Source organism: Myotis daubentonii, chromosome 2 (genome assembly GCF_963259705.1).
Source record: "Myotis daubentonii chromosome 2, mMyoDau2.1, whole genome shotgun sequence".
Classification (NCBI taxonomy): domain Eukaryota; kingdom Metazoa; phylum Chordata; class Mammalia; order Chiroptera; family Vespertilionidae; genus Myotis; species Myotis daubentonii.
In genome coordinates this window covers 12,409,202-12,420,856 of record NC_081841.1, presented here as the reverse complement: position 1 = coordinate 12,420,856, position 11,655 = coordinate 12,409,202, and the positions used below count along the sequence as shown (strand labels likewise).

At 46.5% G+C, this 11,655-nt stretch overlaps 1 protein-coding gene across 3 annotated transcripts in view; it reads left to right on the top strand.

Moving 5' to 3' along the window:
* The first annotated feature begins 3,964 nt into the window (after positions 1 to 3,964).
* Positions 3,965 to 11,655, top strand: part of TCP11L2 (t-complex 11 like 2) — a 39,829-nt gene continuing 32,138 nt past the window's right edge. For all 3 annotated transcript variants that reach the window (XM_059681764.1, XM_059681763.1, XM_059681766.1), the window contains exon 1: positions 3,965 to 4,120. The gene's annotated coding sequence lies outside the window, so the exon portion shown is untranslated. The remainder of the gene's footprint in view (positions 4,121 to 11,655) is intronic.

Here is an 11,655-nt window from a genome sequence, read left to right as displayed (position 1 = left end):
CTTTGGAAACCCGATCAAGCATCAACATTTTGGTTAACTTCAAAACTGGTCAATGATCCAATTCTGCCTGATATTCAAGACAAAAAGGAGAAAATGACAAAAATCTGCCAAAAAGGTGTGGTTAAATTTTGTACATTCAGTGACCAGTTTTCTAGTTTGTGTAGTAGCCAAATTATTTTTATTCCTTTCACTTTATATTGCCCTTTCCCCCCCTTACTGAATTTTAACCTTTCCTAGCACCTTAAGATGAACAGGGGAGAAAAAGAAAGATGAGGTCCCATTTAACCAATTCTCCTACTTACAGTGGAGTCATATCTTATGTGAGGGGTTCGGTTCTAAAGGAACAATGTAAGGTCAAAATTATGTGCAATCAAAGTTATCCTTGATAGTTCCTTCAATGGGCCATGAGACCTGGGATACACCCCCGTGTTTTTGCCTACAGCATTGAAACAGATGTATGTTTCTTTAACTAGATAAAATAATTGCTTTGCATTTGGGGACAGGTTAAGGGAAAATAATTACCTGTAAACACTAGGCTCATCATCTGTGTGGTGAGATCAGGACCGGCTACGTCATTTGTGAGGTCCAGTGCAAAATGCAAATGCGGGGCTCCTTGTTAAAAATCACGAATGTCAAGATTGCGCCAGCACAGCATTAAGAAGAACCAACACAGGGTTCTTCCGAGCGTAGGGTCTGGTGCAACTTTACAGGTTGTACATCCAGGAAGCCAGTCCTGGGTAAGCAGCTTAGGACATAATGAGAAACTGAGATCAACTCAGGAAGAGAAGCCTCAAACCTCCCATACAGAGACTAGGGGCAACGTCACTGCCAGTGTTTAAAGTATTCTCTGTGCTCCACACACCCTGTCCCGTCTGAGTAGTATGGTTAAACTTACATTATGCTAGATCAGCACAAGATTGCAGCTTCATTATGCAAGTTAAATGGTTGAGAGGCTGCAAATCCATATTAACACTACAGTGTTGGATTCTCTTATATTTTCTCAAGGATTCATTGTCATTTAAAACTCAGATGTGTAAAAAGAAAATTCCTATTTGCTTTTCTTTATTAAGCAAAAATTTTGACCTGTCCTTAATTACTTGCCAAAAGCAAGAGATCAACTTTAGTCTATTGGGTAGTTTATAGGAGAAAACAGACTGCATTACCATGAGTTCTCTAGGTGGTCCTCCCCCCCAAAAAAGGTTAGAAAAATTAGGTGTGATAATACCTTCTTAAAATAAAAAGCTAATTATTTTACTTCCTAAAGAGGTTGCCTTTTCAGACATTTTTTCCCCCAAGAAGGTCTTGAAACGTAATCTGAGCAATGAGGATTTTATTCTCTGACTGCCTGAGCTCTCCGTGCAAGAATGTGATACAAGGCTCATTTTTTTTTTAAAGGAACTCCCCAATACTTTGCAGCACTATATTTTTTCAAAGTGCTTTTATATCTAAGTCAGGCTGAGGGCAGTTGGTCAGGTAACTGACCAAAAGGTTTCCAGATAGCAAGCTATTTAATGTCGAACTAACAGAAGTTCGTGTTTCCAGGATATTTTCTCTCCCTGGTTTGGGTCTCTGATGTTGCCCAACCTCTACCACCTCAAGGTTCTCAACCCAAAACATGTTGAAACTTGACTCACCTGATTTGACAAAAATTGCTTCCTTGTGGTCTTGAGGGTTACTTATTTGGGCTTTAAAAGAAGTGCCATGCCCAGGGCCAGATAGTTGGTCACGCAGGAAGACTGGTCAGCTCTCTTGACTCATGCTCACCTGCTCCAAGTTATGTAATAGAGCAAAAACAATATTTAAGCTCCCACAAAGCTAAACAAAGGAAGCAAAACTGAACGTGTCATTGTCACAGTGTCCAGAAGTTTGAAGGATATTTTTGGTTAATCTTTCTATTGTGGGGATTTTAGGGTGTTGATAGTCGTTGTTGTGTGGTGTTAATTTGGCAAGAATTGAAATTGGAGGCGTCTATTATCCTGACTGCTGATTCCAGCAACCTGTATAAACAAGCGCATGAAAGAACCTGGGTGGCAACGGCATTTTCTCTTTAATCTCTTGATTTGTATCAAGTTGTATATTTTTAGAGAAGGGAGGAGAGAATGGTATCAGGAGACACAAATACAGCTTTCTGCAGATCACCAGAGAAGTTTGTTCAGAGTGGTTTGTCAAATAGTTTCAATAACTAACACTAATGGAGTGCTTACTCTCTACAGCCCTAACCACTTCACATGTTTTATTTCATTTTCTCCTCACAAGAACCCAATGAGGCAGTTATCATTGTTATCCCCACTGACCAAGATCACCTGGGTAGTAAATATCAGAGCCAGGGTTTGAATCCTAGACGAGTCCTTATTGTAACACTGAATTATTCCATCTAGGACAGTGGTCGGCAAACTCATTAGTCAACAGAGCCAAATATCAACAGTACAACGATTGAAATTTCTTTTGAGAGCCAAATTTTTTAAAATTAAACAATATAGGTAGGTACATTGTTATTAACTTAATTAGGGTACTCCTAAGCTGGCCTTAGCTAAAAACGTCCTCAATCTGATTGAGGTACGTTCGCTGAGGTCGACCCCTTCCAACTCTCCCATCCACACTCCTCTTGTATACTTGTTTCATCTATCTCCTTTCCGCAAACCGACTTCTGTGCATGGGCCACGAAGATTCAGTCTCACTGTACGTGCTCGCCCGCATATGGTATTTTGTGGAAGGGCCACACTCAAGGGGCCAAAGAGCCGCCTGTGGCTTGTGAGCCTCGGTTTGCTGACCACTGATCTAGGATAACTGGCTTTCTACCCTCCTTTAAAATGTTGCCTGTCTGGTTTGTTTCTAGAACCAATTTTGCCTCCAGGACCCAGATATGATTTCAGCACTAAATGAAAATACTTTAGTCTATATAAAATTCATTTACATCCCTGCATGAAACTATCTCCTAAATAACACCAGCTTATACCTGGCAGAAGACAGAGTGGTTTTCATGTGTGCGTGAGATGGGGTGGGGGTGGGGGGGGCGGGGGGCGGGTGTTTCTGAACACCCTGAAGCATGCCCACAAGAGCTGAGCAGCTGGCCTGCCTGCACAGAGCCCATGCTGGCCCTGCTTATTTACATTAACCAGTGTCGAAACGTCTCCCGGACATAGAACTAGGTGCTGCCAAAAACCCTAGAGGAAGTAAGATGCTTTATCTTTTGCCTGCACACAAGTGTACTCTTCAGAGAGAGCCCGGCTGGGTGTGACTCCCAGGAGCTAATCGTCTAGTCCAGCCATATGCAAATCTGGACCCGTGTTTATGTGGAGGTGCAGACACAAACGTGGGTGACACTGTTGGTTGCTGACGTGCGTGGAAACACACTAGCCACGTAGGCATTTGGGCTGTCTCTGTGTCCACGGTGTGACAGCGAGCACCTAATCTGGATCGTCCCGGCTAAATGAGGGGTGTCTGGGTAGTAAAAGTTCCACCCACTGGCAGCAATGTCCGCACGCTGGTGCGCACCCGGGCTCCTAAGGGGGTCAGTCCAGCGCTTCTACGAGCCGATCGGCCTGTGCCCTCGCCGCGGCCCCAGCTCCCCGCTTCGCCCCCAGTTCAGCGCACCCATCTCGGCCCCGCCCCTTAGGCCCTGACAGGCCCCGCCCCCGGCGCAGGCCGCTCCGGGCAGCACTGCTGCCCCAGTTCCGTAAACACTTTTCTCCCCGCCCCTCGGAGCCCCCGGACTGCACCACTCCTAGGACGCGGGGGGAGATGGCGTTCCCTCATGCATCAAAAACACCTTCAGTCCAAGCTCTCCTCAGCTACTTTCGTCCGAACGTGCGCGAACGTGTCCTGTAGTTGGAGATCTGTCAGAGTCCTGCTGGCGGAGCCGGGAGTGCCCTGGATTCCCCTCTCCCCCGTGCTGTTTCCCCCCTACTCTCGGTTCGGTTATGGTCACGCCGTGGCTGCCTCGTTAGAGTCCGTCCCGGCCCTTTAAATACCGCGTGGGGGGTGGGGTCGGGGAGGCTGGGGGTGGTTGGACTGGCGAGTTTTCCAGTGCTTGTGCCGTGCTGGGTGCGGGGACACCCGGAGACCCTCGACTCGGGCTCACTCAGTCGCCCTTCTCCTCCGCCGTCTCCGCGCCGGCCGGGTGCGTATACACCCCGGGGGAGGGTCGCCGGCTCCGAGGTGCGGGGCCCAGGCCGGCGGAGGGGGGACATGTTGGCGTGGGGCAGCCCGGAGCTTTTTGCCCCGCGTTAGAACTCAGTCCTGGGCCGCCAGGGCCAGGCGCGATAAAGCCCGGTTTCTTGCTGCCCCGAATCCTCTTGCTTGACCTCGAACCGCCGTCCCGCGTGGGAGCGGGGCGCGGGCGCCGAGGAGCCCCGTCGGGTGTCCGGGTGGTCGCGGGCGTCGGGCCCCGGAGGCGGCCGGGTCGCTGCGGCTGGGCCGCTGTGTACATCTAGCTGGGCCCGAGCCAGCGACCGCCCTGCCAGCCGCTTCCCACCATCTGGGCTCCGGGAAGGGACACCCTCTCGCCTGCGACCCCCGGCCCGGCTGGAGCGAGCGAACCGAGCCGCGGTGAGGGCCAGGCGGGGCCCGCAGTGTCTGTTTAGGGTTTGTTGCCGGGGTTTCCCTGGCACTCGGCTCGCCCTCCGCCGTCCCCTCCCCCAAGGGTTTGTTTTGACAGGAAACGTGCTGCCGGGGGACGTGTGTGTGATGGGGGTGGGGGATGTTTTGGGGGGGTGGGTGTGGGGCAGCCTGTGCACACTCCAGTGCGTCCCTCGAGGTTACCCTCCTTAGGGGAAAGAGGCGGAGTGCCTTTCATGCCCGGAGTCCAACCCCTGGCCCCTCCTGGATGGCCTGTGCTTCCCAAAGCTGCCCCTCTCGGTGGCACCTCGGGGGTTAACAGTGGTGATTTGAGATGGCACGCGGACAGACGTGGTTATGTGTTTTCTTGAGTATTAGGAAAAGCTGTTCCCTCAAATGAGCGGTTTCACAGTGATATAAAGTTTCCTTTGCAACTGGATGTGTTTAAATGCAAAAACCTGCTGAGGATAAAGAGAAGTGATGGATAAATGAGTGTATGGGGGAGGGTGGCAACGTGGAACCGTGTGTAGAGCGGTACCCCAATGACTGAAGTTTGGGAAATATTGCCTTGGATGGCTGCCCTGTTGCTTTTATTTTGAAGAAACGAGACAAATTGTCCTTGTCCCCAGTGGGCCCACCAGTCCCCCAAGATCCCCGTGGTCTCGTGATCTCCAGCCCAGAGACCTTGCCCTTTGCTACCTGCCAGCCATAATGAGGTTATGGCCGTGTGTGCCACTTCAGGAGGCTCCCTGCCTTTCTTTTCCTCTTGCCTCCAGGGATTTCATACAGCACCCTGGCAGCCCACAGAGGTGGCCTGACTTGAAGTGGCCCAGGGCTAAAGATACCCAGTCATGTGTGGAAGCGGCTTCCTTGCCATTGGAGGGGGGGTGGGGGGGAGGAAGGGGGGAGGAGGAGGGAGGGAGGAGGAGGGGAAGGCCCCAGAGGGCACAGGTACCAAAACTGGGCGGGGGGGGGGGGGGGGGGGGGTGGTGGGAGGAGCAGGGTTTTCAAGGATGAAAAGTGCCTAGAAATCCTCCTCCCTGATGCTGTCATGTTATTCGTAGTGTGAACATCTGCTGTTTTAGACAATGACTGGCTTGTTGTCTTTTATCTGGCTCTTTGTTGTCTCTAATTTGGTGAAGACGGGTATTCTCCATCAGCGGTTCTCAACCTGTGGGTCGCGACCCCTTTGGCGGTCGAATGACCCTTTCACAGGGGTCGCCTAAGACCATCCTGCATATCAGATATTTACATTACGATTCATAACAGTAGCAACATTACAGTTATGAAGTAGCAACGAAAATAATTTTATGGTTGGGTCACAACATGAAGAACTGTGCTAAAGGGCCAGAAGTTTGAGAACCACTGCTAGCTGAATGGAGCAAGCACCTATCCCTCCGCTCTGTGGTTTTTGCTTTGCTGAGGATGGATACTTTTTAGAGCCGCTCTTTGGGATTGGTCCAAAAGCAGCATTTTGCAGAAGATGGAGATTTTCCACACCATCTGCAACTTTACTCTCTGACGCCTTCCCCTTTACTACTCATATGTGGATGTTTGTCCTGGCACCTGACCTTGATTGGGCCTTCAAAGATGATATCCACTAGATGTTTCTTGAAATTTCTCTTTTCTATGACAACCTTAGGTAGATGGGTTTCATTCCTCAGGGCACGGCTGGATAATCTGAACAATTCACTTCAAAATCTTGTTGGCTTCCACTCGTTGAAAGCAGTTAACCCTTTTGATATTTGCATTTTAACTAGGGATTTTGCCGTGCTTAAAGAATGATTCCCTAATAGAGGATTTTTGGTCAGTCTAGTGGGGAGGTTAGAGTTATTTTGGACAATAGACGCATTCAGTGATGCCCTTCACCGCATAGCACTTGAGCAGCCACCCTGGGGTAAGGTCAGCTTGCTACCACATGTGAACATGTTCACGTGGTGATAGGTAGATCGATTTTGGCAGAATGGGAGTGGAAAGAATGAGCAGCACACCTGCTTTTCTCCAGCTGTCCTAGAGTGATAGAAGCATGGGCTTTAGGATCCACTACCTGGATTTGAGTTGTGCTGCTGCTGCTGTGAACCCTTGGGCAGGTCATTTAACCTCTCTGAGCCTTAGGTTCTTATGTATAAAACTAGAGGCCAGGTGCACGAAATTTGTGCTGTGTGTGTGTGTGTGTGTGTGTGTGTGTGTGTGTGCGTGTGTCTTCCTCAGCCCAGCCTGCACTCTCTTGCAGTCCTGGAGCCCCGTGATAGATCAATAGATCGCTGTGCAAGGGAGGCCCCACCCACCCATCTCAGCGCCACCTGCTGGGTACTCTGGGCCTCCCCATGGTGGGGGCTCCGTGATCCATCCCTCCCGCAGAGGGAGGCCCTGTCCACCCGCTGCAGCACCCCAGCTGGTGGCCTGGGCCTCCCTCTGCAGGGCGATGGATCACAGAGCCCCCTGACCCATCGCCCTGCAGAGGGTGGCCTGGGCCTCCCTCTTTGGGGTGATCGTGGACTCTCCCCTCCCATGGATCACCCTACCGGCCAGTGGCCTGGGCCTCCCTCTGCAGGGCGATTGTGGGGCGGTGGCGGGCTCCCCAACCAATCGCATCTGCCTTGGTTGGCCTGACACCAGTGCCTGTCATAGTGTGGTCACCCGGACAGTCGTTCTGCTGTTTGGCCAATTGGTTGATTTCCATATTACCCTTTTATTATTATAGATGGGGATAATAGAAGTACCTTGGCTACAATAAAGATTCAGGGAGATAAAACATTTCAAGCACTTTTCATGGGGGCTGGGTTAAAATAAGCACTTAATAACCATTAGCCTTGTTATTATTTGCTACCAATGAGTATTGAATTATTGGTGCCTTATAAATTCAACACATTTCTAAGGCACTGGGAATTAGAGAGTGGAGATAGCTTCTTCCTGCAAGCTGCTTAAAATGTAGTGGGGAAACAGAAATGCAGAAACAACTATAGTACTTTCAGTGACCACATAATGAGAATATAAGTAATGTGAGTGAGGCCAAAGAGAAGGAAATCCCAAGGCGTCTTATGAATAGAGGTGTGGCTCAATTGTTCTTCAATGATACTCATTGAGCTCTCTATCTGTCCTAGGACGGCTAATTTAGATGGATTGAGTGGGATATCAGGGAAACTGACTTTGAAGTTGTAACATTTAGTTTTAAATCTGAATGACAAGGGGCCAATCCTATGCTCAGGGAGAAGAGCATCCTAGGAGGAGGGAATAGCAGGTGCAAGTGCTCTAAAGTAGGAATTTTGGCTTGTCCGAGGAACCTAAAGGAGACCATTGTGTCTGGAGCAGGAAGGGTTAGCCCGGGAGTGGTACCAGGATGAGGTGGGCAGAAGCCAGATCACAGATGGATTGTAAACCACCGCCAGGAGACTTCTTAGGAAAAGGAAAACCACATGGCAAGGACTCTTAAAAAGGGTGATTTATTTTTCCTCTCTGTAAGGGCTCTGGCCTATTTCCTGTTTTATTCTCTGCCACTTTTCAAGAAGGACACTGGGACAAGTTTGACTGGATAAAAGGACTTTCGTAGTAGAGTGGTATCTAAGCTATCACAGTGGTGGGAACAATCAAAATCTAAAATCTGCAGGAGATTGGACTGTTTTGAATTAGAGTTGAAGTTTCAGTTTAGTACTTTTTTCTTCTTTTTTAACCTTTTGCTCAAAAATAATTTCAAACTTATAGAAAAAGTTGCAAGAATAATACAAGGAACTCCCTATTGTCTACCTTTTACTTATATTCACCTATTAACATTTTGCTCCATATGTTTTGTTTCTCTTTCTCTCATTTGAATAATTTGAGAGAAAGTTGCATACATTATGTCCTTTTATTCCTAAATACATACTCACAGTACATTTATCAACTTCTGTGAATTTAATGCTGTGATACAGAGGTAGATTCAAGGATTATAAGAATGTTCTCAAAAAAAAAAAAAAAAAAAAGAAAGAAAGAAAAAAAGAAAAGGCCAAAACCGGTTTGGCTCAGTGGATAGAGCGTCGTCCTGCGGACTGAAAGGTCCCAGGTTCGATTCCAGTCAAGGGCATGTACCTGGGTTGCGGGCACATCCCCAGTAGATGTGCAGGAGGCATCTGATCCATGTTTTTCTCTCATCGATGTTTCTAACTCTCTATCTCTCTCCCTTCCTCTCTGTAAAAAAATCAATAAAATATATTTAAAAAAAAAAAAAGAATGTTCTCAATTGATCCAATAATGTCCTCCCCCCCCCCCCCCCCCCCCCGCTCCAACCCCCTCTGGTGCAAAATCCAGTGCAGGATCATCTGTGGCACTCACTGTAAAGTATCTTTTCATCTGGAACATAGTCTACCCTTTCTTTGTTTTTATGACATTGACATTTTCGTAATTCATAACTTTTTTTAGTAAAAATAAAATAATAATAGATAATCTATTACTATTTACAAGTACTTGACTATTGAAATTATCTTCACAACAATGAAAACCTGTCTTCCCTCCATCTGTTATGAAACATGGGACTAACCCCTTCAGGTTCCTGTACCCATTCCTTCCTCCCTAAAATATCAGTGGTCATTCTGTCATTCGTTCATCCATCTATTCATTCAACAAGAAATACTAAGTGTCTGCTATATCCCAGTCTTTGGCCTTGGAAGGAATGATAGAATATTGCATTTATTATTATTAAATATGGGACACTTGCAATAAAAAACGTGATCCTCTTTGAATAGTGACCCACTGTAGTATTGGGAGCTTTGCTTGGAGTGATCTTCTGTTTTCACTTTTGACTTTACCTTTGGCCGTCAGTAAATTCTGCAGGCTTGAGATGCATTGTCCCAGAAAAGTTGTGTGGTTTGCTTGTGAGTTGCAGTGTTGAAGGTCTAAGTTTCTGGGTATGAGAAGCACCGCCTTTCTCAAAGAATCAGCCTGGTTTTATTATCACTTGTTCTAAGAGAGGATCCAAAATAGTTTTCAAAGCAATCTAATTACCCTCAGTGTTTTTTTTGTTGTTTGAGTCAAGTAGCACTGTCCCCAGATGACTTACATGGAAACCCAAGACCAAGAAAAGTAAGAACAGATGTGAAGGAACTTACTACAGAAGACCATTTACACCAGGACAGCCCCTTGCTTTTTTTTTTTTTTTTTTTTGGCTTTTGTGCAGGAGTTCTGTCCTAGGTTAACTACCAGCCTTCTTTATCTGTAAGGCAGGAGTAGGGAACGTCTGACCCACGGGTTGTGTATGGCCAAGAAGTCATTTGGTCTGGCCCTGCCAAGGCATTAGGGGTGAGTTAATTGAATGTTTGACTAAATATAGCAGGCTTATTTTTAAGTTGACAATTTTGTGTGGCCCCTGAATGATGTTATGAATATCCAAGGGGCACTTGTCAGGAAAATGGCTCCCCACCCCTCCTGTAGGGGGACATGCTTTTATCATCCTGGGATAAAACTGTTCTTCCCGCTAGAGTTTTTAATGTCTAAAATAATGGCAATAACAACAAGGAAAAGTAAATAATACTAATAATAGCAAACATCTGTATCCTGTTTACACTGTGTCAGACACGGTTCCAAAATCTCTCCATACATTGACTAAATGAAATCCCACACCAACTCTACGAGCTAGGTAGTATTAGCATGCCTACATGAGGAAACAGGCAATTTCCTAATAAAGTAATGATGGACATGTTGGCTTCAAAGAAAAGTTTCTGCTTAGATCCACTAAAGCCAGTGTCAGGGGAGGCTTCTGCCACATAAACAGTTTTCTAAACATTTTGAAGCTTTTAAATTGTCTGTTCCATTCCCTGTGCCAGGAACTCTACCTTCAGTGAAATGTTGGAAGAAAGCATAGGTGCATGTTATTAACTCTGCCATGAGCACATTTAATTTCTCAGAACTTCTAGTGATGCCTCATGGAACTCTGGGTTTATAGCATTTTAGCAATTCCTCACTGAAAGGGAACTTATACCTGGTATAAGTTCACCCCCTCAGAAAAACGAGGTGAAGAGAGCAGATGTGATGTGCGGAAAGTCACACAGGAAATTAATGACAGACCAGGCCTCATATCCTCAACTTCCAACTTCTAACTTAGATCTTTTATTTTTTAAACTTTTTGTTCATTTATTTATTTTTAAATCAACAGTTCGTTGATTTTTAGAGAGAAAGGGAGTGAGAGAAACATTGATGTGAAAGGGCAACGTCAATCGGCTTCCTCCTGCAAGCCATGCCCCCCACTGGGGGATTGAGCCTGTAATCTGGGCATGTGCCCTGATCAGGATTCAAACCAGCAACCCTTTGGTGCACAGAACGACACCCAACTAACTGAGCCACACCAGCCAGGGCTAGGTCTTTACTTTTTTAAATCTTTATACTTTGCTGCTTTGTCAAACACAATTTAAAAACCTATGAAGTGTGCTGTTCAGCTGGAATAGAAAAAAAAATGGACCGTTCATAAATGCTAATGGATGAATTTATGGTTAAATAAATCCAATGGATTAATATATGAATGAACCTACTTATAAATTCCAGTGGATGGAAGCTTTTATTCACCTTTACTTGGAAAAAACAGCCAAAGTGAAGAGAAATAAGAGCAGGCCGATACATGGCACAATTGTTACAGTGGAATGACTTGGGGGGAGGAGAGTGAAACAAAGTTTAAAATATTCAAATAAGAGTGTGATAAGGACCAGGGAATGTTAAGTCTTAAACCTAGTAAGGTAGCTTTTGGTGTAGGTTCTCTATTCTGGTGCTTGAACTTCGGCAGCACCAGGCCTGTAAATGTGTCCTGATATCAGTTTGCAAATGTTCTGGTTGAAGCTGCACCACATGGGATTCAGTGACTCCAATTCAGCTGACGCTGAATGAATACTTGTCACATACTTGGCCCTGGCACGGATGAGCCACAGCCCCTGCCTTATGAAGGAGAGTTGGAAGTAGCCATGGGAGGAAAACCACTGTACGAGGGACTAAGCACTCTCATGGAGATACGGGAAGATGTATAAAGAAGAGTGCCCTTGGTCTGGTCAGGGAGTAGAGGGAAGGCTTCCTGGAGGAGGTAGCATTTTCAAGAAATGCCATCAATGAGAAGTAGAATATTGGCAAAGAGCAATGCTAGAG